Here is a 9,012-nt window from a genome sequence, read left to right as displayed (position 1 = left end):
ATGCTTTTACGTACTGCACGTTCATTTTGATTGGTTTGTTTGATTTTGAGGCAAATCAAAGAATTAAAAACTCTAATGAGATGAATGTTTAGATTTTTAAAAAAAAGTTATATTGTGAATTAAACTCCTATGAGATCAATGTTTAGATGAATGTTTGGATTGGGGGCATAATTGAACTTTATGGTTGAGGTTAACATGATTCTCTTCAAGTCTAAAGAAAAGTTTAAAATTTTCAATACAAACAATTTGTCAGTCATATTGCCTTAACATGTTAGAACTGTCTATTTGGCTTAGTACTAACAGTCAATGTTACAGGTGGGTCAACCTGAATGCTATCAAGAGGCTTGTGGAAGCTGATGTACTCAAGATGGAGATCATTCCAAACCCGAAGGTTTGTATTGTTGGAACGACGACATCCCTACGGCGCAGCGGAAAAATAAAACATCCGGCGAACCTAACCATGGATCCATGTGTGAGGAATGAATCGGGGTGAAATAAAGGTTTCGAAATTATCGAATCTTTATTCTGAGTAGACAGCGACACCTCAGCAACGAGTAATCTGATCTACTATCAAACCAAGCCGCAATCTATCGTGACTCCGGCCTCTACGTAATCCACCCAGTTGACAATGAACAAAAGGAATCCCCAAAACTGTTTTGGAGAATACTTTGCTTTGACGGCTGCTAGACACACCAAGCAAAGAAAAACGGGATTTTATATCTATTTTTAGGGTTTCTAGAAATTAAATAAATATAACAATGTTTTTAAACCAAAAATTATAATTACATTAATTATAATAATGATTTCGGTAAACTATATATTTATTTGAATTTATATACGAATCAAATTAATGTTCTCATTATGCGTACGACAACCTTGTACATATAATGTATTCGATATTTGATTACCCAATTAAATTAATTCTATAATTAATTTAATTCAAGCGACAACCAAATACAATATCAATTATGTTTTATTCCGTTTATTTCAACTATAGGGTGTGACCCTGTAGGTTCTTGTAACGTTAGCAGTAATGCTAGAACGATTCCAAGTTACAAACAATGAGTGGCACCTAGCAATGCATCATTGCTACCTAAGTCACAAGAAATCATGATTCGACATAACCTTTTTATAATTAACCTTTCATGCAATAATCCTTAAGTCCTTTATCTCTGGATTGGACACAAGTCATGGAATAGTCACACTTGCATAGTTTATTCCATGTTCCTTGATATCTTAAGTAGACTATAATATACAAATAGGTATGACATCTCATATCAGCTTATTTGAGCATGGTCATGCATTTCTAGTCTCACTCAATCAAATGGCCTAAGATATTACTCCCATTATGTAGGAGGGACCTATTCTATATCGATCAACCATATGCCTCTACACAAATCGTGGTATATCCAACATCAGCCTTTATAGGACAACCAGTTATGGTGTACATTTGACTGTATCAAAATATACAACTCACGATGTTGGGATTATGATGATCTCAAGTTTGAGGATCATATACGTATTAATCACTATGAGTAATGTTGTGACAATTACATAATAATCCAAGAAACATACTCATAACGGGTCAGTCCAATATGTTGTTCTCTAACACACATATTCATGCATCGACTTTGACATTCCATATTAATGACAACTCTTTATCATCAATCAACTACATGTTAGTCTTAATGCATTATTGTTGTCCTAGCCAACAATAATACTTGACTAAGGACCTTGTAAGAATAATCATATTATTCGAAGGACATTATTATAAAACAATTTATTTATACACATAGAAAAAAAACTAAAATAATAATGGTAACGTCTTATATTAGTAAACATGATAAATCAAGTATGGTATTACAACCATCTCATGATTGATCTTTGGGCATACTCTAACATGTATCACTTTCTTACCATGTCGTCTCTGGTTGATTTCTGATTTCTAAACTATAAAATTGGCTGCAGGAGGTCAATGGAATCAAGGTTCTTCAACTGGAAACTGTAGCTGGTGCAACAATTAGGGTATAAAATTGTACCAATTACGGTTATGATGTATTAAAATGTAAAAAGATCTGTCTAACCATGAGTTTTCCTTACGTGATTAAGTTCTTTGATCATGCTATTGGTATCAACATACCTCGATCGCGATTCCTTATACGTCTTGTTCATGAATTTCCATTTTAGTACGTCTTCAAATTAAATTATACATTTCTAAAATGTATTTGTGTCCTTTTTATAAAATTGTAATTTTATTTTTATTTTTTACGATCTTTAGCAGTGTTTTTGGTAAAAGCGCCGCTAAAAGTCATGTTCTTTAGCAGCGTTTGTGGAGAAAGCGCCGCTAAAGGTCATGTTCTTTAGCGGCGTTTGTGGGGAAAGCGCCGCTAAAGGTCATGTTTTTTACCGGCGTTCTTTTTCACATAAACGCTGTAAAATTTAGCGGCATCGTCTATAGCGGCGTCTTTTGCGGCGCTTGTAAAAACACCGCAAATAGTTTTAACGGCGCTTAAAGGCCTTAAAAAATGCCACTAAAAGTCTGTTTTGCTGCAGTGCAAGTTTTTTTTGAATCATCAACATCCCAAATAATTAGTTTAAAAATAGAAAAATTATAAAAAAATTGCAGAGGAAGGAACTTGGGTATAAAACACAAAGTTCAGGCTCGGCTATTTGCTATTTTGTCTTACCAAAGCTTTTAGCATCTTATTGTGTTATTCTTATAGCACTGTGGCCTCTATTGAAGCTCAAAGAATTGCTATTTTCTTCCATCTTACCCCCTTCTTGCTCTATTGTTTTTTTCTTTTATACTTGATATCACACCCTTAGGGTTAAAGCCACAAAAATAATGATTACTTTTTCCCTAATTGTGAGATGGATTTTCGTCACAGTTCATGCATGTCAGGGGGGACCACCTATTGAATACTTCAAGCACTAGCTTTGTTTGTCTTTTCCTCCTTTGCATTGCCATGGCAACCTCTCGAAATGCCTCGGTAAACCTTTATTTCCTACTAACCTTCTTCCCTAAGCCTGCTAGTCAACCACATAACCTTCCTACAAGCAATCAGAAGTAAAAAATACAATAACATAACCACCAGGCCAATTTTTAATTTGCAAGCACGATTACTACAATAAATGATTATGAATAACCTAAAATGAAGCTAGAATTACTTAAGTGCAGGAAATTAACTAGGTCTCAGAATATGATTTATAAATCTTTTTAAGAGTTATCACACCCCCAAACCTAAGTTATTGCTCGTCCTTAAGCAATGAAATGCAGATTAATAACTAATGCATGTTCTAGTATACTTCACTGCTTGTAATCGTATTGTCAAGTTGATAAAACATTGCTAACTTTCAATCCTCAGAGCACCCTTCACTTAATGTGGTGTGCAGTTTGTTCAATCAAAGCTCATTAAATTTAGAAATGCAAGAACTTTTCCCTAAAATCAGAATCTCCTTGTGTGCATTGTGTGCATTAGATTGCATTTAATCAATTCTTAAAAATCTAAAACAAAAATTCCTGCCGTATCCCACATATTATTACTTTCAATATTTTAACAGTAGCTAATATTTCTCCCACTTATAGCATTGCTCTTCACTTTTAGGAATTCATCTCATCACAAATGCCTTTCTACTTGGAAGTAAAGATGGAGCAAACACCAAACTCCCAAGCTACTTAGCACAGTCATGATTTGAAATTATTTTTCACTCATTTTCCCAACTACCTTTCTACTTAGAAGTAAAGATGGAGCAAACACCAAACTTCCAAACTACGTACCAGTCTTCTATAGCGGAGTGTCCCAAAATTTGTTTTAAAGCACTCTTATCTGAAACTTTTTATTTTCTTCCCAAAAGTAAAGATGGAGCAAACGCCAAACTCCTGGGGTTACTTTATGCTACAGACATTGGAGGCTAAATTACAACTTACTTAGCAATTTATGCTTCAGGGAGTTTAATTTTTCATTTGCTACTCTTGTTCATTTCAGCTCAATAACGTTTTAAGAAATGTGAGTTTTACTCCAAAAATTATTTCAAGATCAATAAAGATTGAATGAATACAATCTAAGTGTCATCAATATGATTGAGACTTCTAACCTTAGGGGTCAATTCTATTCATTTCCTTTCTATGTTCACACAAAATTATAGACTATTTTCATTATTAGACATCACTAAATTATCTATCATGCAACCAACTTGACAATGATATAACAAACAATTCAACATATTTACCCAAAATGCATGAAATGAAAATGCTATGGCAATTTAATATATTTACTCAGTAAAATGCATGTTGCACCTCCAACCTAGGAGATGTAGTGTTCCCAATGCATGAAAATAAAAAATAACAAAATGTCTTTGTTCAAAAAAAAAACAAAAACAAAATGTAATAAAAATTACTCCCCTATTCACATGCTTGGTTGATGATGGTTGTGGTACTTTACTACCTCTGAGTCGACTTCCTTACAATTTGATTGTATCTTGGCTTTCGTTTAAGTGATTGAAGAGGTGGATCCTCCTCTTCCTTGTCTGTCTCAGTGATCTCATTAATGAGATGGTCGATTTCTCAATCTTGAGCGGACATGTCTTCTACTGGTTTAGGTTGAATAGCTTCTTTACCTTTCTCAGATGCTTCAACAGTAGGGGTGGTTTCCTTTTGTGCTGCTTCCTCACTCTCGATGGTCAAGGATTTTCTGTTCTCTAACTCCTCTTTTCTTGTTTGTCCTTTTTTAGCTTTTTCTTCCCTAGTTGCGAACTTTTCCTTTTCGGATGGAACTTCAACCGGCTCTCATTTAGCACAACCAGCTTTAGGAAGTGGTAACAATTCTTTGGGGAAGGCAGGGAAGTCATGTATTGGTCTAGTGAAGTTGTATTGTAAAGCTCTCTTTAGTGCAATATCACGAGTCTGCACATAGGACTAGTATAATGTCTACGATTCCTCGGACCGTGCCATTGATTTAGTAGCCTGATATTGCTAAACTTCAACCAGGGACATGTGTTGTTCCAACTGCTCTAATGAACACAACACACGCATCTCAAAAGGTATTTGGAAAGTGGAGGCTCCTATTTCGGCAAACTACTTGGCAAGGGAAGTAGGTGCACTACCTTGCTGATGTGGCCTTGGTGTTTCTACACCATGGATTGTGGCTACAATAAATCGAGGCATCCCACCCTTATTAGGAGTAACATCTTCATTAGCATGCAAGGACACTTAAGTCACCCTACAAAGACCTATGATGAGAGAAGGGAAACTCAAGCTTCGCGCATTCTTATCTACGCATCGGTGCACTTCATGAAAAATCACTCTTCCAGCATTGATGTTCTACCCATGATTATGGAGTGTAACAACAAGATTCATTCTTTCGACACTGTAGCATTGTGAGTAGATGGCATTATCCGGCTCTTTAGATAATGATACCAGACTTTTTCAATGGGATTCAAAGTGATTCTTTCAATCGTGTGACAGTCTTGACTTGAAATAATCCACCTAATACCTTTGACACATAAATCCTTCAGCACCTGGTTCAGACCTTCTACAGTGATGTTTTCGGTGAATGAGGTGTGCTCATCCTAAAAAACAACCAACACAAGTTGGGCATTGATGTTGTCTTCATCCAAGGGAACCAATTTTCCTATTACATAGATAAAGGGGTTATCGGGGGAATTTATATGGGCATAAAATTCCTGAACCAGAGGACATCATCTAGGTGCAAGTAAAAGATTTCCCATCCATGCTTCTCCATAATAGACGAGACTGACTCATTGTAACCTATATAGGGCTCACCCTTAGACACAAATCCTTGATCAAAATAGGCGGGTCTTTTTGCTATGTTGGTTTCATATTTTAAAGCCTCAACGTTAGTGAAAAATGTTTTAGGTTAGGTGGTGCCTGCTTGAGAAGACTCAACACCTTTGGAAGCATTTTTTTTTACTCTGGCCATGGATGTAGTAAAACAAAAAGGATTGAATGAAATGAAGTTGAATATCGACAGAGAGAGGTAAGGTAAGGTAAATGAGGTGAATGAATAAACAATGAGTAAGTGCAGGTCAGTGGAAGAGTCATTAAAAGTTTTAAAGACTTAATGGAGGTAATGGAGTAAACGACTCAATAAAATTACGGTGTAAGTATCTAGAAAACTTGAGGGGAAAAATAAAAAGAGTTTTGAAGGGAAACCCTAGGGTGACTTAGCCCTAAATAAAAAAAAAATTGTTCTTGGGCCTTTGAAGTAACCTTAAAGGACTATCTATGCACATTATTTTTCATTGGACTTGGTGCATTGTTCAGTTACTTACCCCTTAAAGTTGTAGTTCACTTTTGAATTGCCATGACAAACTTATAATATCTCTATCATTGCTAGTACCCTTGTTTTTCCTTTGAATTTTTTGCAAAGTCTGCACACTACAAAATGAATAACCAATGTTAAAAATGACATTGGATAATTGAAGTAGAAATGTAAAAACCAAATTAAAGTAAATAACTAGGAAAAGAATAAAAAGATAGAGAAAAAGAAAAGAGATGTTGAACTTAATTATCTTTAAGATCAATGGCTTGCTTGTCTCAGTCCACTTGAGCACCCAAATAGTGCTTTAAACATTGGCCATTAACCTTAAAAGTTGCTCCATTTTTTTTGTCGTAGATGTCAACTACTACTCCATGAGGATAAGTCTTGATTACCTCAAAAGGACCTAACCATCTTGACTTCAGCTTGCTTAGAAACAACTTTAGTTGTAAGTTAAACAACAACACATTTTGCCCATATTCAAATTTCCTAAGCATAACCCTATTGTTGTGCCATCTCTTGGCTTTTTTTCCTTATAGATCCTAGCATTCTCATAAGCCTAAGCTATGAATTCCTCCAATTCAATCACTTTTAACTATCTTTGATGTCTAGCAGTTGTCCTATCCATATTCAACTTTTTAATAGCCCAAAATGCCTTGTGCTCTAACTCAACGGGAAGGTGACATGGCTTTCCATACACAAGATTAAAAGGTGACATTCCTAATGGTGTTTTAAAGTCAGCATGATAAGCCTACAAGGCTTCGCCCACTCACAAAGACCAGTCCTTTTGATTTGGATTCACTACCTTTTCCAGGATCTGTTTAATCTCCATATTAGAAACCTCAACCTGTCTATTTGTTTGTGCGTGATAAGCTGTGGAAATTTTGTGCTTTACCCCATACATGTTCAAAGCATTAGCAACCAATTTACAGTTGACGTGTAACCCTTCATTGTTGATGATTGCTTTAGGTGTACCAAATCTAGTGAAAATGTTCTTCTATAGAAATTTCATCACAGACTTGGCATCATTAGTGGGGTGGGCTACAACATCTATGCACTTGGAAACATAATTGAATGCTACTAGAATATATAGGGTGTTGAATGATGGTGGAAAAGGGCCCATGAAGTCAATTCCACATGCATCAAATAATTAAACCTCTAGAATGCTTTGCTGTGGCATTTGTTGTCTTCTTGAAATGCTGCATGTTATTTGACATTGATCACATTTTTTATAAAACTGTTAGGTATCCTTAAATAAACTTGGCCAATAGAATCCTAACTAGAGCACCTTGGTAGTAGTTTTCATACCTCTAAAATGGCCTCTATAAGGTGATGAATGGAAGTGTTGCAAGACGCTATGTATTTCATCATTCAGGATAGATTTTGTAATTATCTGATCAGCACATTGCTTGAACAAGAAAGGTTCATCCTAGTAGTAACAGCGCATCCTGAAGGAATTTCCTCTTACCTTGGCTGTTGAGATCAGGTGGCAGCAAACCACTTACCAAGAAACTTACTACATCAATGTACCGTGGTAATACCGTAGCAACCAACAATTTCTCATTAGGAAAGTCATCCTTGATAGGCATCTTCAGGAATACCTTGTTGTTTGAAAATATTGCATACCTCCACGAAAAGTCTCAAGTGTAGCTTAGGATCTTCAGTTAGCAAACCACCTAATTGACCAATCGATTGAAGCATCTGAAACATGATAGGTTTTAGCTCAAAAATGGGAGCTTGGATCTATGGCCTAACTACACCAAGGTTTAGGTCATCTAGAATGGGAACTACATGCTATCGAATAGGTCTATCCCTATCATCAAAAATCCGAGCTACAGCCAGATTACCATTCTGACCTCCTTGATTCTAACCATCTTAATTGTTACCCATTGATTCATTGCTCATTGTTCTGATCTTCTTCTAAGCAAAGTTCCTTCAATTTCCAGATCTAAAGAATAGAATTCTTCAATAGGAATGCCTTTATGCATAAAGCTAATACAAACTTGTGAGGATCACAAAATAAACAAATTAAAAATTGAAACTAAAAATGAAATTAAAATAATAAAAATGAAAGTTACTAATTGCCAATCCCTGGAAACAACGCCAAAAACTTGTTGCTTGTGAAATGATATGTGCGAGTGTGCAAGTATACATGTCGAATCAAGTAATAAAGTGATGAGTGAGTATCATTCCCATGAGGATTAGATATGTTCACCTTGTTAAAATTATTGCGATTGAACATGAAAGATGATTAAGGCAATTGGTTTGTACTAACATAAAATTGGGGTTAACATAATGGGAACGAAATTAAATAAAAATACTAGCATATCAAGCACATGCAACAACTCAAAACACATGAACTATGAACCTTGGTAAGATAGGAATATTGATGAAGGAGGCTGGGATTACTATGAGATTTGTTACAACTATATGACAATGCCATGGCATTATTATGGTAACTATTACTGCTCGATTGGGTTAGTCAATGGCTTACCTCTGTCGAAAGCAAAGCCTAATATCTCTCATCCTAAATGCTCCATATGTCTATAGACTAAGGATTTATGACCACAGTATCAGTGCAACCCTTTAAATTGTATGCAAAAAGACTCTATGTTTAGAGTTTTCACGAGTGTTTAATTCAACACTCACATACATTACTCAACTTCTAGCTAGGTACCATAACCCTATCGGTATTAAGCCACCTTATGTCTTATTGAGAATTTTTTAAGACTAT

At 35.5% G+C, this 9,012-nt stretch overlaps 1 non-coding gene across 1 annotated transcript; it reads left to right on the top strand.

The window, feature by feature from the left end:
• Positions 1 to 200: 200 nt before the first annotated feature.
• LOC105798518 (uncharacterized) lies at positions 201 to 2,019 on the top strand. Its single transcript, XR_008188579.1, has 3 exons — positions 201 to 248; positions 316 to 391; positions 1,969 to 2,019. It is a non-coding gene; the product is annotated as an uncharacterized LOC105798518 (transcript).
• The last annotated feature ends 6,993 nt before the right edge of the window (positions 2,020 to 9,012 follow it).

Source organism: Gossypium raimondii, chromosome 9 (assembly GCF_025698545.1).
Source record: "Gossypium raimondii isolate GPD5lz chromosome 9, ASM2569854v1, whole genome shotgun sequence".
In the NCBI taxonomy this organism is placed as follows: domain Eukaryota; kingdom Viridiplantae; phylum Streptophyta; class Magnoliopsida; order Malvales; family Malvaceae; genus Gossypium; species Gossypium raimondii.
Note: the sequence above shows the minus strand (reverse complement) of the source record. Positions and strands in the feature narration are given on the sequence as shown.